The 25,910-nt window shown below is 48.4% G+C and overlaps 1 protein-coding gene across 1 annotated transcript in view; it reads right to left on the bottom strand.

Moving 5' to 3' along the window:
- gabbr2 (gamma-aminobutyric acid (GABA) B receptor, 2) overlaps positions 1-25,910 on the bottom strand; it is a 296,990-nt gene that overhangs the window by 49,543 nt on the left and 221,537 nt on the right. The window lies entirely within an intron of this gene.

Raw genomic sequence — 25,910 nt, 5'->3', positions numbered from 1 at the left:
CGCACAATCTCACCGCACTACACGTACACTCTCACCGCACTACACGCACACTCTCACTGCACTACACGCACACTCTCACTGCACTACACGCACACTCTCACCGCACTACACGCACACTCTCACCGCACTACACGCACACTCTCACCGCACTACACGCACACTCTCACTGCACTACACGCACACTCTCACTACACTACACGCACACTCTCACTGCACTACACGCACACTCTCACTGCACTACACGCACACTCTCACTGCACTACACGCACACTCTCACTGCACTACACGCACACTCTCACTGCACTACACGCACACTCTCACTACACTACACGCACACTCTCACTGCACTACACGCACAATCTCACTACACTACACGCACACTCTCACTGCACTCCACGCACACTCTCACTGCACTACACGTACACTCTCACTGTACTCCACGCACACTCTCACTGCACTCCACGCACAATCTCACTACACTCCACGCACACTCTCACTGCACTACACGCACACTCTCACTGCACTACACGTACTCTCCCTGCACTCCACGCACACTCTCACTGCACTACACGCACACTCTCACTGCACTACACGCACACTCTCACTGCACTCCACGCACACTCTCACTGCACTACACGCACACTCTCACTGCACTACACGCACAATCTCACCGCACTACACGCACACTCTCACCGCACTACACGCACACTCTCACTGCACTACACGCACACTCTCACTGCACTACACGCACACTCTCACTGCACTACACGCACAATCTCACTGCACTACACGCACACTCTCACTGCACTACACGCACAATCTCACTACACTACACGCACACTCTCACTGCACTACATGCACACTCTCACTGCACTACACGCACACTCTCACTGCACTACACGCACAATCTCACTACACTACACGCACACTCTCACTGCACTACACGCACACTCTCACTGCACTACATGCACACTCTCACTGCACTACACGCACAATCTCACCGCACTACACGCACACTCTCACTGCACTCCACACACACTCTCACCACACTCCACGCACACTCTCACTGCACTCCACACACACTTTCACTGCACTCCACGCACACTCTCACCGCACTCCACGCACACTCTCACTGCACTCCACACACACTCTCACTACACTCCACGCACACTCTCACTGCACTCCACGCACACTCTCACTGCACTACACGCACACTCTCCCTGCACTACACGCACAATCTCACCACACTTCACGCACACTCTCACCACACTCCACGCACACTCTCACCACACTCCACGCACAACACCAAAAAACTCTTGAGGGTCCTTTAAAGAGCCAATTTAGGAAACGACAAGGATCCTAATCACGAGCTGGGGGAATAGGAAGAGGGGGCATGAAGAGCACTGTAGATCACACACACACGCGCACACACACACACACACACACACACACACACACACACACACACACACACACACACATACAGGCACGCACACACACACACACACACACACACACACACACACGCACACACATACACCCTGCACCCAATCCATCACAACATTAGTTAGATTATTTACCGCACGTCTTCCATAACCGGTGACGGGGTCGGAGCCGTAAAACCACAGAAGAAAAGCATCCCTGTGACACTTGGGCTTACTTAAGAGAGGGATTTCTCCAAGTTTCTGACATTTCGGTCGCCGTGACCAGCCAGCGAGGTCATTGCCAGCCGCCTGACATCCCATCGATAGCTCCTTATATGAAAACTAATTCTGGATCAAACCCTGCTGTATGGGCATTTTTCTAGCCTCATTGCCCGTTTAGGCTAAATATTTTTCGTCAGCGTTTATCTGTGTGAAATAACTACGCCTTGTCTCAGCAAAACCGCCTCACAAAGAAAATCTTAGCGGTAATTATTTTGGCAGGAACTTCTTGCCAACTCGGGTCTACTTTTTAATTAGTCGTTCTGCAATCGGATTACAATATTGATTCACACTGTGGTTGGATCATTAAAGCCAACACCAATTGTTGTAAGTTGTTCTGAGGGATGTTGTAAAGGGCACATACTTGTGTTCGTTAATTCTTGGGTCTGTCCCGGCACGATGTAGTCAACTGGCTCCTGTGAACTGCAGTGAAGGCGGGACGGTGGCGCAGTGGTTAGCACGGTCGCCTCACAGCAAGGAGGTCCTGGGTTCGAGCCCCGGGGTTGTCCAACCTTGGGGGGGGGGGGGTCGTCCTCTGTGTGGAGTTTGCATGTTCTCCCCGTGTTTACGTGGGTTTCCTCTGGGGGCTCCAGTTTTCTCCCACAGTCCAAAGACGTGTAGGTCAGGTGACTCATCCATCCATCCATTATCCGAACCGCTTATCCTGCTCTCAGGGTCGCGGGGATGCTGCAGTCTATCCCAGCAGTCATTGGGCGGCAGGCGGGGAGACACCCTGGACAGGCCGCCAGACCATCACAGGGCCCACTCACTCACTCACTCACTCACTCTCACACACACACACACACACACTCATACCTAGGGACAATTTAGTACAGCCGATTCACCTGACCTACATGTCTTTGGACTGTGGGAGGAAACCGGAGCCCCTGGAGGAAACCCACGCAGACACGGGGACAACATGCAAACTCCACACAGAGGACAACCCGGGACGACCCCCAAGGTTGGACTACCCCAGGGCTCGAACCCAGGACCTTCTTGCTGTGAGGCGACCGCGCTAACCACTGCACCACTGTGCTGCCATGCGGCGATATTAAACATGACGGTAAAAAACTTTGGAGTACTCTCAATCAAATCATGGGTAAAAACAAAATGGGCAACAAGACGGCATCATTTATTGAATCAGGTGATGGCTTCATCACCAAGCCCCTAGAAATTGCAAATTATTTCAACGAGTATTTCATAAGTAAAGTAAATACTATAAGAAATAACATGCTGCCTGTAACTGGTAAATTATCTGATTCAATCAGCCGTACTAAATTGTCCCTAGTTGTCCCTAGTTGTGTGTGTGTGTGTGTGTGTGTGTGTGTGTGTGTGTGTGTGTGTGTGTGTGTGTGTGTGTGTGTGTGTATGTGTGTGTGTGTGTGGGCCCTGTGATGGCCTGGCGGCCTGTCCAGGGTGTCTCCCCGCCTGCCGCCCAATGACTGCTGGGATAGGCTCCAGTATTCCCACGACCCCAATTGGGATAAGTGGCTTGGATAATGAATGAATGAATGAATGAATGAATGAATGAATGGCTCTGGGCATTCAGTGTCAGCCATTATTTGTGGTTCTTTATAACGGAGGACGGGCGGTATTTGTTCCGACCAACGCTGGGTAGAGTTCCGGGATTCGTGGGAATGTTGTGAATTATTTCAGTATTTGTAAAATGCTGTGGTTTATATCATGTGCATTTACTTATGTTGCACCGGAGTACACACAATTTGTTTTGGCACGACTGACTCAGGTTTCCACGAGGAGCGGTGACCCGGGTGTAGGAGGGCTGCAGATTGTTAAGCGTGATTTAACAAAATCTCACGTCCTGAATGGCTGCATTGCGAAGCAAGGGGCAAACACATCATGGCATTGACTGAACCCGAGAAAAGAAACCCCTTCCTTCCTGCACAAGAATATATCATTATATAGTGGCAGGATGAGGAAAAACACAGGAGACGAAGGCGAGTTTTAACTTTATTCCTCAGCTCCAAAACCAAACTGAAACAGGAACAACCCTGCACCAGAGAGCCCGGGCAACGTAAACCACGCCCCCTCCAATGTAAACCACGCCCCCAGCTCACAGCCCTGCTGGGTGAGAGGCATAGCCCCTAGTGTCCGCCACAATATAATAATATATTGGATTATTATATGGATTATTATATATGTTAGAATATTATGCATATTTCTCACACACAATTACAGCATGCCAACACAACACCACAACGTGCACACATACACACAAACATGTGCAAACTCACACAAACAGAAACACATGCAAAGCCACCCCCCCCCCCCCCCCAACAAGGGCAACCACAATAAACAAACTGTCTGGCTGACAGCCTCAGATAAAGTGTACATAGCCGGAGCCGAGGTTTTATTTGCGGGAGGGCAGAGGGTGTTTCGGGCCTGCGTCACCTGTGTGTCACCAGCTGTGTGCGTCACTTGCCGGTGCAAGGTGGCGGCTGCGGGGCGATCAAGTAGATTGGAGCTGTGCCATCTTGTTGCCTCGGCACAGGGTTTAATTATTTGACCTTCCAGCGGACGAGCGCGGAGGCTCCCTGCCGACGGCAAACGCTAATCAATGTCACCCTCAGCGGGGTGACACTAAGCAGCCGAGACAACCCCGCTCCTCCCGCCGCCTCTCTACTTCACACTCCACCTCGCTCAACTTCTTCCCGCCGGTCTGTCTGTCTAGTTTTTCCCTTCTCTCTCTCTCTCTCTAATTCACAATGTGCATTGTGCATGACTCCGGGCCCCTTCTCTCCATCTGAGGAGTTACGACCCCTACGCCCGCCGCCCTCCTCACGCTCAGACTTTTCGCTCTCCCTCCCCACACGCCGATCTTCTCCCGCTCTCATTACTCATTTGTTTTGTGTCTCGCTCTAGCTCTCAAACGTGTGTCTCGCTCCTTCCCAAGCCCTTGCCTCTCTCAGGTTAAAGTCTGTGGCATGTTGACGGCTCAGGCGTACCTAAGTCTCCCGTTTCCCCCGTGACACCTGCGGCTTTCACACCTGGCCAGATGTCACAGCTGTGAAGTAGGACTGGGCAGTCTCGCCATTTCACCACCCACCTGACCAAATGCACAAGATTTTCCTTTTTTTTTTTTTTAGACACCACTTTATCATTCGCGCGGGTCTACTGCGTCCTTATTTTGGGGGCATTTGAGAAGCTACTACAAAATATTTTACATAGGCACAACTTTCAGCCAGATTTTTTTTTAAAGATTTTTTCCCCCTTTTCTCCCCCCATTGTACCTGGTCAATTACCCCACTCTTCCGAGCCGTCCCGGTCGTTACCCCACCCCCCCTGCCGATCCGGGGAGGGCCAAGTACCCCTGCCTGCAGCCTGCAGATTGGTGACGTGTTCAATTTCGGTGACGTGTTCGATGTGGGCGTCCTCAAGTTCACTGGTTTGCGATTCCCGCCATTGCACGAACACTAGCTAGCATGAAACAGCAGTCACAGATTATGCTGCTAGCTAGCGCTGTTCAACGCTAGCTTTATAGTTATTTAGCTGTGTGTTTTTTACAATCCACGTTGACATAGAGATGGTTAGTAAAGGAGTTCGGGCCAAAGGCTAAGGAGTGAGGCCGCATGCTCAGGACCCCCCCCCTCTCCCCAGTGAGCGAATGCTGGGGGGGGGGGGTCTAACATCAATCTACTGTTTCCCACTGTTCCTAAACTGAACTAGCCCCTGGCCAATCATAATGAGCAAAGTAGTGATGTCATCTGTAGTCGCAGGACCCCGAGCAAGGTGAGTAGATCAAGTACCGACACCGGTGTTCTTGCGTGCATTACTGTACAAACATTGAGCACTTCACGACTCCGCCCACACTGCGCACGTCACAGCCAACATCGAACACGTCACCGATCTGCAGGCTGCAGTCAGGGGCTTCTCGGGAGGGCTGCAGACTACCACACGCCTCCTCCGATACATGTAGAGTCGCCAGCCACTTCTTTTCACCTGACAGTAAGGAGTTTCACCAGGGCAAAGTAGCGCGTGGGAGGACCACACTAGCCCCCCCACCCCCCTAAGAACAGGCACCCCGACTGACCAGAGGGGGCGCTAGTGCAGCGACCAGGACACATACCCACATCCGGCTCCCCACCTGCAGACACGGCCAATGGTGTCTGTAGGGATGCCCGACCAAGCCGGAGGTAACACGGGGAGTCAATCCAGCGAGCAGGTGGCGATTTCTACAGGAACACACTTTGGTCGGGAGAGAAAGAGGCGGAACGCATCGGCCAAAATGTTGTCTGGACATAAAACACCTACAAAAAGCATCGGTGTTTGTGTATTGTGAGGAGAAACATTCAACCCCCATCGACTACTTGTGAAACAATCCAGTCGTAGACGCTGTCGCTCAACTCCAACTCCATTCTCACGTCTCTAGTTGCTAATCCGACGGTAAACAATGACAGGCGCATAGAAGAGGAAGTCTTCGTAGGAAACGGAAGCAACTAGCAGCTGCATGGGAAGCCCCAAAATATGGGCCGTTAGCCCCAGAGGCTAAATCATTATCAGGTTCCGAGACCCTATTCCTCTGTAGAATATGTTGACCTTAAACCCCAGCTGTTAATCTCACCTCATTCTCAACTTGAATCTGGTTGGATAAATCACATGACACCCCAAAGACACCATGTCAAATGATGATCTAAAAGCTTCTTCTGCGTACGGAGATCAGGAGAAATATTCGGGAGCAGCCTTCACATCATGTCAGACTGTCATTACGCAGGCCAGAAGAATCAGACACCTCTTATGTTTTCTATCTAGTTTTAACATTTTCCCCTCAAGGTCGACATCACAGGGAACCCAGACGTGGATCGAACACTTAAGTTTTTCTCCTATTCGTCCAGCTCCTTCACAGGTCAACAGGACTATGACTGCAATGGCTGAAATGAAAGCCTTTTTTTTTTGGGACCCCCCCCCCCCGCCTTTTTCTCCCCAATCGTATCCAGCCAATTACCCCACTCTTCCGAGCCATTCTGATCGCTGCTCCACCCCCTCTACCAATCCGAGGAAGGCTGCAGACTACCACATGCCTCCTCCAATACATGTGGAGTCGCCAGCCGCTTCTTTTCACCTGACAGTGAGGAGTTTCACCAGGGGGACGTAGCGCGTGGGAGGATCACGCTATTCCCCCCCAGTTCCCCCTCCCCCCTGAACAGGCACCCCGACCGACCAGAGGAGGCGCTACTGCAGCGACCAGGACATACCCACACCCGGCTTCCCACCCGCAGGCACAGCCAATTGTGTCTGTGGGGACGCCCGACCAAGCCGGAGGTAACATGGGGATTCGAACCAGCGATCCCCGTGTTGGTAGGCAACAGAATAGACCACTACGCTACCTGGATGCCCTTTTGAATTGTATTCTTACAATAAATGTGTTCTCTGCATTTAACCCATCCTATTGTATAGGAGCAGTGGGCAGCCGCAGTGCCCGGGGACCAACTCCAGTTCTTCTTTCCATTGCCTTGCTCACGGGCACAGACAGGAGTACTAACCTTAACAGGCATGTCTTTTTGATGGTGGGAGGAAACCGGAGCACCCGGAGCAAACCCATGCACATGGGGAGAACATGCAAACGCCACACAGAAAGGACCTGGGATGGCCTGGGGTTCGAACCCCAGGACCTTCTTGCTGTGAGGCGACAGTGCTAACCACTGAGCCACCGTGCTGCCAGTAAAAGATGTTATTGTAGTTAACTGTGTTTTTTGTCTATGGTGAAATTGCTGTGAATCGATTTTTGCACTGATGTATTTGTGTTACAGCAACTAAAAAAAAAAAATAATATTTGAGAACAATAAAATGAATCTTGAATCTTGAAGGAGCTGCATTTTAAACTAGCTAATAGGTATTTATTATCATCTCATTATGAAGAAGTAAAGTTGAAGGCATTACAGTGCCTAAAGAACTTCCCGCATGTTCCATATGATGCATGCAACATTGTAAACTCTGTACGCTTGATTACAGAATCACTGCATCAGAGTATCATTTGAAGTTGTACTTCAAGATCAGGGTAAGCGTCGATAATGAAGGGCCGAAATACAAGCTTGACGGGGGGGGGGGGTTGAATTTTCACTTTGCCATTATGTCCAGGAGTGGAAAAAAAGAGTACGCAATCACACAGTGCAAAGGAGGCAGACGGAGACCTGAGAAACCGTTTCTGTATTGAGTTCTTAAATTACACACTGAATTATTATTTCTTAGTTTGTGGTGCCGAGTTGTGCTGCTACAGCGATGATGAGGCCGCATGATCACCTCAAATCAATATGAAGTAAGTTGTTTTTTTTTTTTCTCCCACCAGCATGAATCATTCAGGTGTGAACCCATGCAATAATTTCTCTGGGGGAGCTCACATAAAGGGACACACACACACACACACACACACACACACACACACACACACACACACACACACACACACACACACACACACACACACACACACACACACACACACACACACACACACACACACACACGAGCTCCCTAAAGGTATTGACAGGCTTCCTCCCAGGAGTCCGTGCGGTGTGCTTACTGCTGAGTAGACAGGCATGCTTGGGGTCTTGTGTAAAATAACTCGGGCTGTTTCCACATTCCTGTGCTCGTTAAGCCAAGGCAGCTCCGGCGCTCCGTGTTTACAGTTCAGGTCTCCTGGTATTTGGCCCCAATCTCGGTCCCACTACACATCTGACTCCTACCAGCAGCAGTGTGGCTACATATATGTGTACCGTATGTGGTGTATGTATTGTATAAAGTGTATGTGTGCAGAAATGAAGACGTGTGGGATGAGTGATCTCCTCTGGGTCACTGCTCACACACGGCGTAAATGAGGTGGATAGCTACCTTCTCTTCCTTGGGAGGTGACTGCTCTCCTACAGATGCTTCATGATGGCCTGTGGTTGCGTGAGCCGTCTTGTGTGAGAGTGAATGGGTGTGCGTTAAAAGGCAGGATGGGGCATCCAGGCGATGTGGCGGTCTGTTCCGTTGCCTACAACATGGGGATTGCCAGTTCAAATCCCTGCGTAACCTTCGGGTTGGTCGGGCGTCCCTACAGACACAATCAGCCATGTCTGCAGGTGGGAAGCCGGATGTGGGTGTGTGTCGTGGTCGCTGCACTAGCGCCTCCTCTGGTCGGTTGGGGTGCCTGTTCGTGCTACATCCCCCCGGTGAAACTCCTCACTGTGAGGTGAAAAGAAGCGGCTGGCGACTGCACATGTATCGGAGGAGGCATGTGGTAGTCTGCAGCCCTCCCCGGATCGGCAGAGCGGGTGGAGCAGCGACCAGGACAGCTCGAAAAATAGGGTAATTGGCCAAGTACAACTGCGGAGAAAAAGAGGGGGGAAAAAGCCACAAAAAAAAAAAAACGAAACAACAACAACATGAACCTCAGCCTTTTGACACAACAACAAAATGGTGGCTGCAAGGACTGACAACAGTGAGAGCTCCATTTTGATGCACACTACCACGCGAGCCCATCTCAGCTTTGGCATGGTTCCCTTGTATTCCACTAATTTTGCTTTTTTTACACAGCCATTTACTATATATTCTGCCTGCTTTAAGGAAGGTTAGATGAAAATAAATAAATAAACCCTATAATGAGCTACCAGGCTGCTCAGGTAAACCCAACTTTAGGAAATGAGGTGGAGGTGGTGGTGATGGGGGGAGCTGGTGAGGGTGGCGAGGGCAGTGGAAGGGGAAGGCCAAGGGTCGCTGACAACACCCTGATTGGCTTATCCAAAGGAAGCTCGTTTTGAATAATAATGAGACTCTCATGTGGTTCAGTGAAACAGATGAGGAGGTCCAACGGCCTCACACAGGCCGGACATGACACTTAAACATAGCCATAACCGTCCTCTTTTGGACAAGTTCCAACTTCATATTAGTCTCTAGTTGTGCTGCCTCCTCCCGACATTGCATGACATCGAGCGAAGAGTTACTGCGACTCATTATTTTACTCGTTATGACCACCATGACCATCATCATCGTCATCATCATCATCAAGAACATCACCACCATGATCAGCCGCACCACCAGAGCCTTCAGTCTCTGGCTAATCACCGCTTCGCCCATGGCCAGATGAGACCGAGTGGTCTGGTCTGTTCCTGAGCCGTGTGTGCGTGCGTGCGTGTGTGTGTGTGTGTGTGTGTGTGTGTGTGTGTGTGTGTGTGTGTGTGTGTGTGTGTGTGTGTGTGTGTGTGAATGGATGAGCCATAATGGAGTCCTCAGGGTGGGAGACGCACAAAGGACAGTGATGAATGCATCTAGCCACTGATAGAGCATGGGTCTGGTATGAAAGACCAGGAAGAAAAAAAGAGGGCACCAAAAGAGAAAAAGAAAGAAAAAAGACATACAAAAGAAAAAGTGGAGAAGAAAGAACAGATATGAAGAAAGAAAGAAGATAAACAGGAAGACAGAAAGCGTAGTTAGGAAGACAGGGAGAAGACACAAAGGCAGAAAGAGTAGACAGGATAACAGAAAGGGACCAGAAGTCGGAAACGAGAGATAGGAAGACAGAAATAACTGATAGAAATCCAAAAAGAAGAAGAGACAGGAAGACAGAAAAAAGAAAGAGACATAGGTGACATGATAGAAAGAGAGAGAGAGAGAGAGAGAGAGAGAGAGAGAGAGAGAGAGAGAGAGAGAGAGAGAGAGAGGGAAATGTGCAGACTATGTCACAGCAATAGCAAGCCCAGTCTTCTCCATTCAGGTAAATAAGCACTCCGAAGCTCCACTCCCAACCCCACAAAACCCACAAAACCCACACACACACACACACACACACACAGGAGCACACACATCCTCCCACAAGCGGTGTACTGCATGCACCACTCATGTATTTTACTTATTTACTTATTTGACTGTTTGATATGGACTTTTATACCTGCAATATTCATTAAGGTGTGTGTGTGTGTGTGGGTGGGTGTGTGTGGGTGTGCGTGAATGCATGCGGTCATTGACACCGGACCCCGCACACAGCTTCAGCTGCAACTGTGGGAACTCTTGACACCACTTTTCATTTGGAAGACTTCTAATTGGTCAATCGTGTAGTCCTCATACTCAATCAGCAGTTGCCTAGCAACTGCAATTCGGAGGAGCAAGAGGAGTAAGGAGAAGAAAAAAAAAGGACGGCTACAAAGACAGAGAGAGAGGAACGAACGAGGGGTGGGGGGCGGAGGGTTGAGGTAATTCGGTGTGCGTGTCAGCGCTTGTGTTGTTTCAGAGAGGCGGAGGAAGAAAGGGGAAAAGAATCAGTAAAAACATAAGAGATCTAGATGGAGGGATAGAGGAGAGAGAGAGAGAGAGAGAGAGAGAGAGAGAGAGAGAGAGAGAGAGAGAGAGAGAGAGAGAGAGAGAGAGAGAGAGAGATCACGCAGCTCTGAGAGGGAGCGAGCGCAAGGAGGTAAATATTGCCACCCAATTCCAAATTTCGACAGATTCACTTGAACAAGCTCAACCATGCACAACCACATGTCCAATTTAGCAGCCAGACTGTCAACAAACACTGAATCGGTCCTCAGAGCGCTCTCTGGCCTGATTCACTGATAACCGCCGGCTTACACGCACCCCGTTGTCCCTCACGAAAGTCAATATCAGTACACTGCCAAACTACGGCAAAACATGCCGTGCAAATATCCCCCACCAAAATGATGAAATCCTATGTAAACCGGCGCCGTCTTCGGCTCGGCTAGTTTCAGCCTTCCCACAGATGTGAGCAGCAAAAAAAAAAAAAAAAAAAAAAAACCTGAACCCTGGGTCGAATCTGACTTACCCTGCTCGGCTATTAATCCACTTCAGGATTTGCAACTTAAAACAAACCTCGCTGTACTTTTTAAGTTTCTATTTCACGAACTCCACCGCCTCTTTATACAGGTTGGAGTCATCGCCCTATCTGGGGGGGGGGGGGGGTTTGGTTGTGACTCCGTGCTGGTGTGGTCATGTAGCGGTACAATCAAGCCTATAAACAGCAGAAGCGGGCGTCCCTTAGGTAGGGCAGATGACACACTTAGGAAGCCTTGGAGGGAACGCTACGCAGTGGGCTAACACCAGCAGCATAATGCCGCATTGCCCCTAAGAAGACCTTGAAGCAGAGTCCCTCGCTGGATTGCAATAAAGGCTGCAAGCAAATGCAATCCATCCCACTTACCGATCTGAAATATTGGAATATTGATCAATCACAGAGCTGCTCAACACATACACAGCATATTTTCGCTGAGCTTTCTAGATGAGATTCACTGATTTAAGGCGCTTAGTTGATGTTCGTGATAACTCGTTAATACTTTTCATTGTGGAGCCTGCGCTTGAATCAGCTCTATAATGCTAACGTTGCAAAAAAACAATTATCATGAGCAGACATTTGTGTGTGGCCAGATTTACAGATGTTGCAGGTGTTTTATTTCTGCTGCTAAATTAAAATGCACCTGCAAAGACAGTGCGGCGATGCAGACAAAACTTGAACTTTATAACTTTATATCATGGTGCTGTAATCACATACGTCATAACTCTGACTTACCGAACCTTGAACTTTTAGGAACCGAGTCCCAGGATAAAACTTGTTGGGCCAATTAATCATGCGACACTTCATACAATGTAGAAAATGTAGCTCCGAAGCTGCAGGCGACCTTGCTGCAAATAGTGATAAATGGCAGCGCTACATAGAATGGATATAGCATTGTCACTTAGATCAGCATTTCAGGTAGATAAAAATAGCAATAACGACAACAATAGTAATAATTTCTACTTATATAACAACTTTCCAGAGCTCAAGGTTGCTTAACAATAGTAACTATTAACATCGCATAATAAAGACCATGACAGCAGAATGATAACAAAATTCATTCAACCAGATGAAGGTGAGATGGAAGAAGAGAGAGATAGAAGAAGAGTGTCAGGAGTGATTTGGGACAGAAGGGTACCAGCAAGAGTTAAAGGGAAGGTTTACAAGATGGTTGTGAGACCAGCAATATTGTATGGTTTGGAGACAGTGGCACTGATGAAAAGACAGGAGGTGGAGCTGGAGGTGGCAGAGTTGAAGATGCAAAGATTTTCACTGGGAGTGACGAAGAAGGGCAGGATTAGGAACGATTATATTAGAGGGACCACTCAGGTTGGATGGTTTGGAGACAAAGCAAGAGAGGCAAAATTGAGATGGTTTGGACATGTGTGGAGGAGAGATGCTGGGTATATTGGGAAAAGGATGCTGAATATGGAGCTGCCAGGGAAGAGGAAAAGAGGAAGGCCAAAGAGGAGGTTTATGGATGTGGTGAGGGAGGACATGCAGGTGGCTGGAGTGACAGAGCAAGATGCAGAGGACAGGAAGAGATGGAAACGGATAATCCGCTGTGGCGACCCCTAACGGGAGCAGCTGAAAGTAGAAGCAGTAGCAGATGAAGGCGAGATAGAAAGAGAGGGGTAAAACCACGAGAAGAGCTGAGTCTTTAAATGAGATTCAAAAGGTGTGATGGAGGATAGGTGATGGATACTCTGTAGCAGAAAATTCCAAAGTTTAGGAGCCGTGACACTGAATGACCTACAGAAATGTGTACCACTTGGTTACAAACAATATGGGGGTCCACTTTTTTTCCCCTTTTCTCCCCAATTGTACATGTGGAGTCACCAGCCACTTCTTTTCACCTGACAGTGAGGAGTTTCGCCACGGGGGCGTAGTGCGTGGGAGGATCACGCTATTCCCCACAGTCCCCCCTCCCCCTTGAACAGGCACCCCAACCGACCGCAGGAGGTGCTAGTGCAGTGACTAGGACACATCCAGCTTCCCACCCACAGACACGGCCAATTGTGTCTGTAGGGACACCCAACCAAGCCGGAGGTAACACGGGGATTTGAACCGGCGATCTCCGGGACCGGGAAAACAGCACCGTTCATCCCCATGCTAAAGTGCTAGGCCACTTCAGAATACATTAGTGTGAACATTACCTGAGCTCTGGGCCAAGAGCTGTGTGAAAGCCCTCAAAGATTACCTGCAGCCTCCGACAAACAGAAACTAGCTTTTCCTGCAGGGCAAACTACGCTGCGTTTTACCGCTCCTGGCCCATTTCAGCGCGCCGGCACCATTACCTGGCATCTTTTAATCTGTCTCGTAAACAGTGGAGTTCGAATTTAAACAAGCTAGCCGCAGATGTCTCCACTTACATCGCCAGTTTAAGTAAAACCCCCACTAATTTGGAAAAATAAGGTGGAGCGAAACCGTAACGACTTGAGGGTAATTTGTGGCATTTTCTTTTCTTTTCTTTAGTAAATCTGACCCCTCGTTTGAGGTTTATGCTCACTGCTCTATTCTTCCCCTCACGCTCCATCTCTCCCAGGGCGGTCGATGAGAAAAGGCCGAGGTGGGTGGTGGTTATCCCTTAACGACCCAGTTTACTTTGAACAGGCATTGATCTCAGCCAGCGCCTCGCTCCGAGCTAACAAAGGATTCACAAAGCCCGTCTTAGTCATGTGCTTCTAGGATAATAAAGGAGACGACGTTGTTCTATATTCCACACGAAACCCACCGTACACAACTGCCACGTCTTGTCATGGATGGCACATCTCTGTCAGTCATCCAAGACTTTGATTCATCCGCCCAAAGTCAAATGTGAAAAGTTGAGGCGAGTTTAGTTACACAGAAATCTACGTTTTCCCCCAAACAGGGCTCATAGTGAAACAGCAGTATCTCGTCCTTCAGGACATTCGAGCAGTCAGCAGTTAGATGGGGTTGTTGTTGAAAACCCGTGTAGGGGCACGGCGGGAGGTGAGAGAAACGGCTCATGGGCAAGTGTGAGCACAGGGGTGTGTGTATGTGGTTTATATGTGGGTGTGTAACTAGCTGGAAGATTCTATTTACATGGTGTGTGCGCGTCTTCTCCTGGATCGCCACCTTGCCGTGGTGGAGAAGCTTGCGTGTACCAATGATCCCAAGAGCTATACTGTCCAGAGCTTGGCTCCTGGTTAGGGTCACCCAAGGTGGACAGGTCAAGGGGGAGGATCCAGATGAAGCACAGTCCAACAAAGACCTCAATGGCGGAACTGGTGGAAGATGTCTCCAGGTCACAACGGCAGTGAAGGTGGATGAAGGCTGCAACAGAGGGTGGGCCCCAATCGTCTTGGTTCTCCATGCCACTGGATTCTAGCCACCTCCTGCCAAGGACCGGGTGGTGGCTGCAGGAGCATCAGCCACTCCACGTAAAAAACTGTTACGCGCAGGCATCCTCCCATTATTCGGCTCCAGGATCGACTTCTACACCCACCTGAACACCCAGGGGGAGGACGGGCATACTTGACCCCGAGTGACTGCCGATGATGATGGCGTGTTGGTGCATGCTTGTGGATGTCTGCTTTGTAAATATGATCTGATGTCCATACGCATAAGGTGTCTGGCAAATCTTGGCTTACAAATGGCCCAAAGGAACAGCATGCATACTTTCTGATGCTCTTGTCTGGCTGGAGTGACTTGAGTGAAAGTTCGCCCATTCACTCTGTCCAGACCCATCACACCTCCAACCCTCCTTCAGTTTGCATGCAAACACCGCTCTGTGGTGGCCTGAATTTGGGATGCAGCTGGGTGTGTCTGCTTCTCGTTGAAACAGTCACCAGTGCATTCTTATCCTATGGCGTTAAATATTCTTTTGCCAGGGCATCCGGGTAGTGTAGCAGTCTATTCTGTTGCCTACCAATACAGGAATCGCTGGTTCGAATCCCCGTGTTACCTCCGGCTTGGCCGGACATCCCTACAGACACAACTGGCGGGTGGGAAGCCGGATGTGGGTATGTGTCCTGGTCGCTGCACTAGCGCCTCCTCTGGTCGGTTGGGGCGCCTGTTCGGGAGGGAGGGGGAACTGCAGGGAGTAGCATAATCCTCCAACGCACTACATGCCCCTGGCGAAACTCCTCATTGTCAGGTGAAAAGAAGCAGCCGGCGACTCCACATGTATCGAAGGAAGCATGTGGTAATCTGCAGCCCTCCCCGGACCGGTAAAGGGGGTGGAGCAGCGACCGGGACGGCTCGGAAGAGTGGGGTAATTGGCCAAGTATAATTGGGGGGGAAATATTGCTTTGCTGTCATATCGATGTTTTGCCAAAGTGTCGATACAGTATGACACGCAAAGCACACAACGGAGTCTGTACGGACCAATCTCAAACTGCCCGGTATATGGATATTGATGACATACTGACAGGTTAGGCGGTGGTTAGGTTTTGTGTCAAAGTTAGATATTCACTTACCTGCCACGTCTCTTGCAAATGCAGAAGGGCACCTTTTGCGTCATATATCGACGCTTTTGCCAAAGAGTCGCTATATGATGCCTTGGGATGAGAATGGGCTCGGGGGAGAAGGATAATTGGAGGGAACAACGACGGCGGGAGAAAAAAGGCAAGGAGAGAGAGAGCAAGAGAGAGACAGAGAGAAGAAAAGGACGGATGGGAAAGAGAGAGAGAATGTTCCAGGTCTGTCTGAGTTTCGTCCCTATACGGTGCTGCTGCCACAAGCTTGTTTTTCGATTTTCTCTGCTTTTTCAGAGGACTCCTGTGGGGAAGGAGCTGGCCAAATGAGGAAAGGCAGCAGAGGGAGCGAGGGAGAAGGGAGGGGGGTGGAATTAGAAAAGACTCACAAACAGTGAAAAAGGCAGTAATACAGGTCTGATGGCTGGAATGTCTAAGGTAGGGACAGAGGGAGTGAAAAGGAGAGAAAGCAAAGGCGGAAAAGGGGAGAAGGACAGCTCCAAAATGGACAGAAAAAAGAAAGTAAAGTGAAAAGGAGGTTCAAATGAAAGGGGACTGAAAGCAGAGGTACCGTAACGACACAGCTCTGCACACCCCAGGGAGGCCAGGGATTATGCTGGCAGCCCTTCAAGAAGTCTCAGGAAAAAAGAAGAGAAGGCTGGCAAGATTGGCTGTAAAGAATGTTTCAAAAATACATTTGCTCTGTTGTTCTTCTAGCTAGTGAGTTCGAACCCTTTTATTCCTCGCATCACCATCCTCTCATGATGCTGGGATTGTATTCAGATTGATTTTAATGAGATTAGGATGGAGAAACGGAGAGAGACAAGATTGAGATGGTTTGGACACGTACTACAGAGAGGACACATAGACTATATAGGAAAGAAGGTATTGGGTCTGGAAATAACTGGCAAAAGAAAAAGAGGAAGACCAAGGAAAAGATGGAGAGACCAGATAGAGGAGGACATGACGAAGGTTGGACTGCGGGAGAGGGATGCGTCAGACAGAAAGCTATGGAGGGCAAAAATCCACTGTGGCGACCCCTGAGGAACAGGGAACAAGCCGAAAGAAGAAAAAGAAAAAGAAGATGAAGACTAGGTTTCTAGGTGAAGGTGGTCAGAGACAGATTTGGCCAAATTAATACCGAATGCAATTGTTTTCAATCTACATCAAACAAAACAACAGGTCCAACTATGAATCACAACACTGATACGAGCAGATAGCAACTTCAAATACAATGACTTTTAAAAAAAAGGAGAGAGAAGATGGATGGTGAACGAGACCAGGTGTCAGCGTTCTTGGTCCGATGAAACTATTACCAGCAATAACTGCAGCAGCATGAGAATGCCTTTACTGTTGCAACGCGTTGTCAAGGACGACCTTTTCCTCTGTTTTGAGAAGTACCAAAAAGTGCAAAGAAAAGAATCGTCTCCTGAGCCTCTCACATCTTCTGAAGACTGCAAGAGCGGGGGCGGCCGGGTGGCGTAGCGGTCTATTCTGTTGCCTACCAACATGGGGATCGCCGGTTCGAATCCCCGTGTTACCTCTGGCTTGGGCGGGCGTCCCTACAGACACAATTGGCTGTGTCTGCGGGTGGGGGTGGGAAGCCGGATGTGGGTATGTGTCCGGGTGGTGTAGCGGTCTATTCCAATGCCTACCAACACGGGGATTGCTGGTTCGAATCCCCGTGTTACCCCCAGCTTGGTCGGGCGTCCCTACAGACACAACTGGCTGTCTGTGGGTGGGGGTGGGAAGCCGGATGCGGGTGTGTGTCCTGGTCGCTGCACTAGCACCTCCTCTGGTCGGTCGGGGCGCCGTTCGGGGGGGGGGGGACTGGAGGGGATAGCGTGATCCTCCCACGCATTACATCCCCCTGGCGAAACTCCTCACTGTCAGGTGAAAAGAGGCGGCTGGTGACTCCACATGTATCGGAGGAGGCATGTGGTAGTTTGCAGCCCTGCCCGGATCAGCAGAGGGGGTGGAGCAGTGACTGGGACAGCTCGGAAAAATGTGGTAATTGGCCGGATACAATTGGGGAGAAAAGGGTGAGATGTATGAGGCAGTCTGTGAGAGGAAGAGGGATTCCAATGTGAAAACCAGATCTGCATTTGAACACCAAATGCAAACGCAATGTGGTGACATCATAGCTAAACAAAATGTGATACGTTTCAATCCCACCTGTGAATGAAACCTCGGGGCGACCTCAACCTCGGGTCAGCGTACTCTAGTATCACAACAGCCGACAATTTGCCCGACTCCATCTTAATGGCCCCCCCCGGGTTAAGGACCCCATCTCTATCTCCGCCGCTTATAATGAGGGCTAACACGTTTGAACTGATAAGCGTTAAACGCTTGTCTAAGAGAGCAGTGTTTCCACATTAAATGGAGGCAGTGAGTCATACTTTGCGCCGCTACAGTGCAGGAGTTTGCCTGCCAAGTTATGATACGGGAAGCAGATGAGTGCATTGTCAAAGCAGCGTGATGAGGCTCCATCTCTCCATCCCTCCGTCCCTCTCTCTCTCTTCCTCCCTTTCTCCCTCTAACGGCTCACAGATGGGGGTGGCAGAAGCTCGGAGCTTTGGGAAAGGTGAGCAGGAGGGAAGTCTCCGGTGAAAGTCTCTGAACTTATACATGTAAATTTGCACGTGTGTGTGTGTGTTTGTGTGTCCGTCCGCGTGTGTCATTGTGTGTGTGTGTGTGTGTTTGCTTGAGCATGAAATTTTGTTTGAGAACACGGACAGTTAGATGTATATTCGTCCCTGTAATACTGTGCCGCACAGCAGGTCCCACATTCCTATATGGCGGGTAAAAACATTCGCCGCATGTGTCGCCATGCTCCAGCGGCAGCCCCAGCCTTTTCTCTCTATTTTTGTCTCATGGATCAACAGTGCCACTCTCCGTGTTACGGGTGTCAGAAACCATGGCCGTTGCCATGGTGATGCCACACTGCAATATTCCTTTTTGCAGCCCGCTCGCCTGCCTGCCTGCACATGCTTGCAGCAGCTTTCAGAGCAGGGGGAGGACGGCGGAGGGGAGAGGAGGGAGGAAAGGAAAGGAAAGGGGCGAGGAAAGGAGAGGAGAGGGGCTCTGCGGCAGGACCCACCAGAATGCTAATCAACCGCTCTCGACGGTTTGTCCTTCATTATGCAGAAGACAATGTCCAGGACCACAGGAGAGGGCTTTTATGCACGCCAACCCAGACAGGCGCATATAGGAAACCATATTCACACTTGAACAGGTATATACAAACAGAATAAAAGCCCCCCCCCCCACACACACAGAGGCTCCAACATGCGCACAAGGTCACACATACACACAGTGCCCATACTCGAGCACATACAGAGATGTGCACGGACAAGGACACACGCTCAGGTGCACGCATGCGCCTCAACACGTGTGTATATTGACACTGCAACACGTGTCGGTACTGCGGGGTTTAATCTGACCGGCAGCCAACAGTCTGCCCTGATGCTGATACAACCCTGCCATTAACAAATGCTCAATTATTAACAAGCCACAGAATGGATCTAATTGCCCGCCTCAGCCCAGCGTCTCCATCAGCATTCCCAAGGCATCCCCGGAGCCGGCCAAAGGAAGCAGCAAAATCAGTTATTAAAGTTATCAAAATTGTGACAGTATTGAATTGTGCCATTTATTTTCTTCTAAATTTTCCTTCATTTGTTTTATTTTCTATTGATTTTTGAGCTTTCATTTTCTTCATTTTCTTTTCCCGTACTCTGGATTTTTCTCCTGTTATAACTTGCTCTGGATGTAAAATCCATTGCATTGCATCTAAATGTCCAAGTGTATATATATATATATATATATATATATATATATATATAAAGATTGATCCATTGATTCCTGCACTGGGGTGCCGGGAGCTCTCAGCGGAAGAAATGTCAGACATAAAGTATATTTTTTATGCTATTCAGATTTAGGGGTCAGACCAGGGTTAAGAATAGAGGGTGGAGAGGAGTCAATGCTAGCATCCCGACCAAGTTGCCGTTAGTATGATTGACATTTTCATAGAATTTAGCATGCGAGAATGTCCCTTAAGCATATAGTGAAGAGCAGATCAGAAGCCAGGCTTAGTTCGAGGGGCTCGGAGACAATGTCAAGGTCAAAAGACAGTTCTGGAGCGGGCGTTTCATCTTGCACACTGTAATTAAAACTGTCCCCTTGAAGTCCAGCCATAAAATTAGTTTCAGTGTTCAACACTCCTCTTATTTTAGCAAGGCAAAGACTATCTCGCAGCATGATCTCTGGCCCCTTTTCACTTTCTCTTGGAGGGTATTAAATCAACCCCTGTTTCATGAAGTGTCCCACAAGGGTCTATTGTCAGCCTCCTCCCAGTTTCATCTCCCTGCTAATGTTAATAAAGGATACAAAGAAGGGGTGCCCCACATTTGCTAATGGTAATTCATTAAGCTTAGCTTGCTTGATTCAGAGCAATGGCTACCCCCCCCCCCCGGCAATGCAGAGGATTGACTTTGCCTGTGTTCCCACTGGGTAAATCTTGGTTCAACAGCGTGAGCATGATCATTTCCCCCTGTAAAGCTTGGATATCCACCCACTTCCACTGAGTGCTCATGTTTCTATAGGTAAATGCAGGATTATTATATTTACGTTTGCTCATCCCCATATGTACATGTGCGGTACACAAACAAACAGATTAACACACACTTGCACACACTGAATAGGATTTCCAGAGCATCTCCGTACCATGTGTGTATCTAACGCCAAAAGAGAGGCCTCTTTTCCTGTAAACAATGTGTATCTTGAAGCCAAGCCCAAACGGAAACCCTCCCACGTGAGGGTTAAAACAACAAACCAAGCAGAAGAGCACTCTTGCGGCGACAGTTCAATAACACCACGTTGTCATTCTGCATACCCTTGGGCCCGGCAGGTAGATACAGCTCTGAGAGCCCAAGGTCAGTGTAGCTCCCGATTCTCCACGGAACAGCGATCAAGGAGTGAGGGAGAGGGATGGTTCTGAGAGAGAAGGCAAGGGAGAGGGTTATAAAGAACAGAACAGGCGCAGATGAAGGGAGGAATGGTGGACCACAAAGACAAGAGAGGAAACTGCTATTGTAATGGTCCTAGCATGGATCAAGATTTGTCATAGTGGCTGTTTTTCTTTTTCACAGGAGGCAATTCAGTGAAGCACAGTCCCATCTCCTCTCATCTCCGCCAGGGGAGAATCTTACTTAAAGGATAAGTTCACTTTTCTTTTTGAGCTACACCTCATTAAAACATTGTTGGACATCATTTAGGATGACGCCTGACATCATCCTAATTTTGCTGAATCTACTCAGTGGGATTCAATAGGTTAATAATTGAAGCCTTCAAAAACAGTGACATAGGGGGCGTCTGGGTAGCATGGCGGTCTATTCCATTGCCTACCAACACGGGGATCGCTGGTTCAAATCCCCGTGTTACCTCTGGCTTGGTCGGGCATCTCTACAGACAAATTGATTGCGGGTGGGAAGCTGGATGTGGATGTGGGTGTGTGTCCTGGTCGCTGCACTAGCACCTCCTCTGGCCGGTCGGGGCCCCCGTTTGAGGGGGAAGGGGGAACTGGGGGGATAGGGGGAACTGGGGGGAACAGCGGGATCCTCCCACGCGCTACATCCCCCTGGTGAAACTCCTCACTGTCAGGTGAAAAGAAGCGGCTGGCGACTCCACATGTATCGGAGGAGGCATGTGGTAGTCCGCAGCCCTCCCCAGATCGGCAGAGGGGGTGGAGCAGCGACTGGGACGGCTCGGGAGAGTGGGGTAATCGGCCAAGTGCAATTAGGGAGAAAAAGGGGGAAGAAACCCCCCCCTCCCCAGAAAAAAAAGGGATAGTTCCTTTTTGAAAAAGGAGGTTTAGATAATTGCCTAATTAGAATGTGTTGAAGCCCACCAGGGAGATTCAGCAAAATGGCAAGTTTGTCAATACTGGAGCAATAAATGAAACTTGTATATTTCTAATGATGACTAACAATGAGGACTAGGTTGAAAAATAGTGAACCGATCATTTAATGGGCATGGCTGTTTGATGCGATGGCTTGTTTATTTGTGTTGTCATCCTTTTTCTAAGGACAAAAGAGTAAACGTATTTAAAAATAAACAGCAGAGCTTGAAGACTTGATCCAAGGCCAGTGGGCCAACATTCAATTCCACAAGCAACAGATTTAACAAGCTGATCATCTCTAAGCACCCTGTTGAGTTTTTCTATTAACATCTAATGAGTATATCACTCACTGTAGCATCTCAGAGCATTATTCAGACAACACACAGTCACTTCCCGTTTTCCTCCCTGTTAAAGGGAGGGTCTAAGGACAGGATGTTGTGTTGCTGCAAAGCCCCTTGAGACAAATGTGTAATTTGTGATATTGGGCTATACAAATAAAATTGACTTGACTTGACTTCCGCATCTCTTCCGCTGAGTTGCCAGACTGTTTCTCTCTGTGGGCACGGTGCTACATATTTGAAAAAACAAAAAAGATAGTGCCTGTGCCCCCCCCCCATTTTCTCCCCAGTTGTACTTGGCCAATTACCCTACTCTTCCGAGCCGTCCCGGTCGCTGCTCCACCCCCTCTGGCGATCCGGGGAGGGCTGCAGACTACCGCACGCCTCCTCCGATACCTGTGGAGTCACCAGCTGCTTCTTTTCACCTGACAGTGAGGAGTTTCGCTAGGGGGACATAGCGCGTGGGAGGATCACGCTATTCCCCCCAGTCCCCCCCCCCGAATAGGTGCCCCGACCGACCAGAGGAGGTGTTAGTGCAGTGACCAGGACACATACCCACATCCAGCTTCCCACCTGCAGACACAGACAATTGTGTCTGTAGGGACGTCTGACCAAGCTGGAGGGATTCGAATCGGCGATCCCTGTTTCCAAGTGCCATTTTTATGCATATGTTCTTTTAGTTTTCTCCTTTCACTGATTTCTCTAGTGTCCCCAACTCTTCCCTCCCTTTTCTGAGTGACTGGCCTGCTCCCATCTCCTGGTCCCACTTCAGGGGCCCAGTGGAGCTCCAGGCTCCAGGCTGCCTCTCCCCCGACCAAGCCCCAGGAGAGGCTGTGGGTGCTGGGAGCCTTTCTGGCTGGTCGGGCACGTGGACTCTCTGCCCCAACCCAGGCATGCAGAAACAGGACCCAGGGGAAAATGTAGGCTCATATGCTAAGTGGCTAATACATTCACAACACTCCCCTGGCTTGGGGCTTAGAGAACGAGAAGACTCCACACGGAGCCGACTGCACACACTGACAACATTCACAAATGAATATGTTAAGCAAGGCTTTGGTATGCCCGTTAGGCAGGCTTAAAAGTATAAGTGGCTATCACCACAAAGGAGATGGGGCTTTGTCTAGAGTTGTACAAATGTGCTAAGTATACCTTCTGAGTATGCCAAAAGCAGCACAAGTATGGGAATAAGTCTGGCTAGATATCACTTATCTCTACATCATATTCCTCAGAGATCTTTTCATCAAGGAATGGGACAGGAAAAGAAAAGAAAGAAAGAAAGAAAAAACTCAGAAAAGCAGACCTACTCTCAGGGCTCTCTGCTAAGCGCTTCTCATCACTGAATTCGTCATTAATTGAAGCAACCAAAAAGTGAAAACAAGGAGGAGGAGAGTCTCAGACATCTAGTCATCCCTTGCAGGGCCTTGGCAACAGGCAAACAAACAAATATGAAAAACCAGCCAGCCTCGTGCAGGTCAACAGCATCAAAAGAAGCTTCAAGAAAAATAAATAAGCAAATAAATAAATCGCATATATATGTATACATCCATCCATCCATTATCAGACCGCTTATCCCGCTCTCAGGGTTGCAGGATATACATAACTTTCCCCACCGTTGATGGTTTCATTTAAGAAGATATATATATATATATATATATATATATATATATATATATATATATATATATATATACTCTGTTTATTGGAGTGGGGCAATGAGGTTCCTCTCCACTGGTCTCTGTGTTTGAGGACTTTGAGGCTGTTCGAAGGCAGACGAGCAGCGAGGGTTCCTCGGCCTACATGGGGTTGTGTATGGTACTCGAAAGATGCCTCATTAGAGGAAAATCCCTACTTAGCAGTTTACCCCTGGTGAGCCTGACCAGTCTGTGGTGCATCATCAAACACAGATACGGCAGCTTCTTGTTTTACGGTATTAAAAAGTAAAATTACAATATATTTACAAGGGATTTTTCTCTGCTGCTATAGAACTAATTCTCTATGATGTCAAAATGAAATACATTATATAGATAGATGTCTTCCCCCACTTGTATTAACAACATACACTGGGACATACGTATTCAGTTTTCTCGAGAGATCACTCTATATATGTCAACAAGGTCTGCCTATGTTGACTTCAAATCCACCTGTTCGACTGCATGATTGTAAAATCAATACCACTGATTTTGTGAGGTCTCAACTGAAACAGCAGATCAGATCAGTGACATCAGTCTTATGGTCATGAAGATCATAAGGACCTACCTGTGGAACTTCAAGATGAAGTCATTTAGAAGCAAAAAGTTGGAAAAAGTTATAGAAAAATTAGCAAATCTTTGAACTCTCCTAGAAGCACCACAAAGTCCACTGTAACAAAATGGGGGGGGGGCAATGGTACAACCAAGGTCAGGCTGTCCAGCCAAACTGAGCAACTGGACAAAAATAGGGAATTGTCAGAAAATTTAGAGAAGGAGACCATCTTAAATCCAAAGTTCTTTAGCTGAAATGGAATAAATTATCCTGAGATCAACAACCTCTTCAACTCTTCACAGATTTGGCCTCTGAGTGGCTAGCAGGTAGCCACTTCTGAGATTGGCTAACATCATTCACACCCGGTGTTTGCTAGAAGCCTTTTGACAAAACCTTAGACCATCTGCAAGATCTTCTTGCCTAATAAAACCAAAGTTGAGCTCTTTAGCTTGAAAGCAAAAGACTATGCGTGGTGCAAGCCAAACCCAAGCAACACCATCTCTACCATCAAGCATCATCATGCTTTGGAGTTTTTCAGAGGGACTGGAAGACTTGTTGTGTCAAGGCAAAGAAAGGATTGAACCAAATACAAGCAAACCCTTGAGGAGAACCTGTTTCAGACAGCAAGAGCATGCTCGTGTTTCAGGTTAAGATTCATGTTCCAAAGTTTATGACCCAAAGCACACAATAAAAACCACTAAGAAATTGGTTTAAAAATGAAATTTAATATTCTGGAATGGCCCAACCAGCCATAAATCCCATTGTGAGTCTGTTGTGTGACCTGAAAATTGCTCTCCATTGACACTCTCCATCTAATTTGGCAATGCTGGAACAAGGTGCAAAGGGGACGACTCACAGCTGTAATTGCAGGCAAAAACCCATCTACAAAGTATTGCATCTGGGAGAGTGAATACTTTTGTACATCAGAAATAAAAGTCTTTAATTTTCAAAACAAATTATCTTGAATGAAAAATATTTTCTGCTTCACAAATGTGTTGAATTTCTTGGTTAAGTGAATAGAGAAAACATTTAAATCCATCAAAATTTACAAGCGTAACAGGAACAAAATCTGAAAATGTCCAAGGAGTGTGAATCATTTCTGAAGGCACTATTAAGAAGCAACTGCACTTGTTTTGTTATGATATAAATGGAATAAAATCCCTGAAGGAAGAACCGAGCATGTACTACTATGGTACTATTTGCACACCCAGTGATAAAGATCAAGTCAAATTTATAGATAAGGAAACAAAACTCTATCTTAACTCTGGTTGCCAAACCATGACCTAGTGATGTACTTCATCTCCTTGACTTAAAGAGAAATAATTTACAGTCAATATTCACTAAATACTCCTGTCAGTACGTCACTGATGCGCAAATATGTCATGTATCACCCATAAACAGACTTGAAACTCCAAACATGCCACAGTTTTATCCACCCCAGCCAATTAGAGAACAACTAGACTAATTCTCAGCCAATCTTGGCACATCTGAGTCTGCACTAACCAATCATAGCGTGGC

The sequence above is a fragment of the Lampris incognitus genome, chromosome 18, assembly GCF_029633865.1.
Source record: "Lampris incognitus isolate fLamInc1 chromosome 18, fLamInc1.hap2, whole genome shotgun sequence".
NCBI lineage: Eukaryota > Metazoa > Chordata > Actinopteri > Lampriformes > Lampridae > Lampris > Lampris incognitus.
This window is presented reverse-complemented; position numbering and strand designations above follow the sequence as displayed.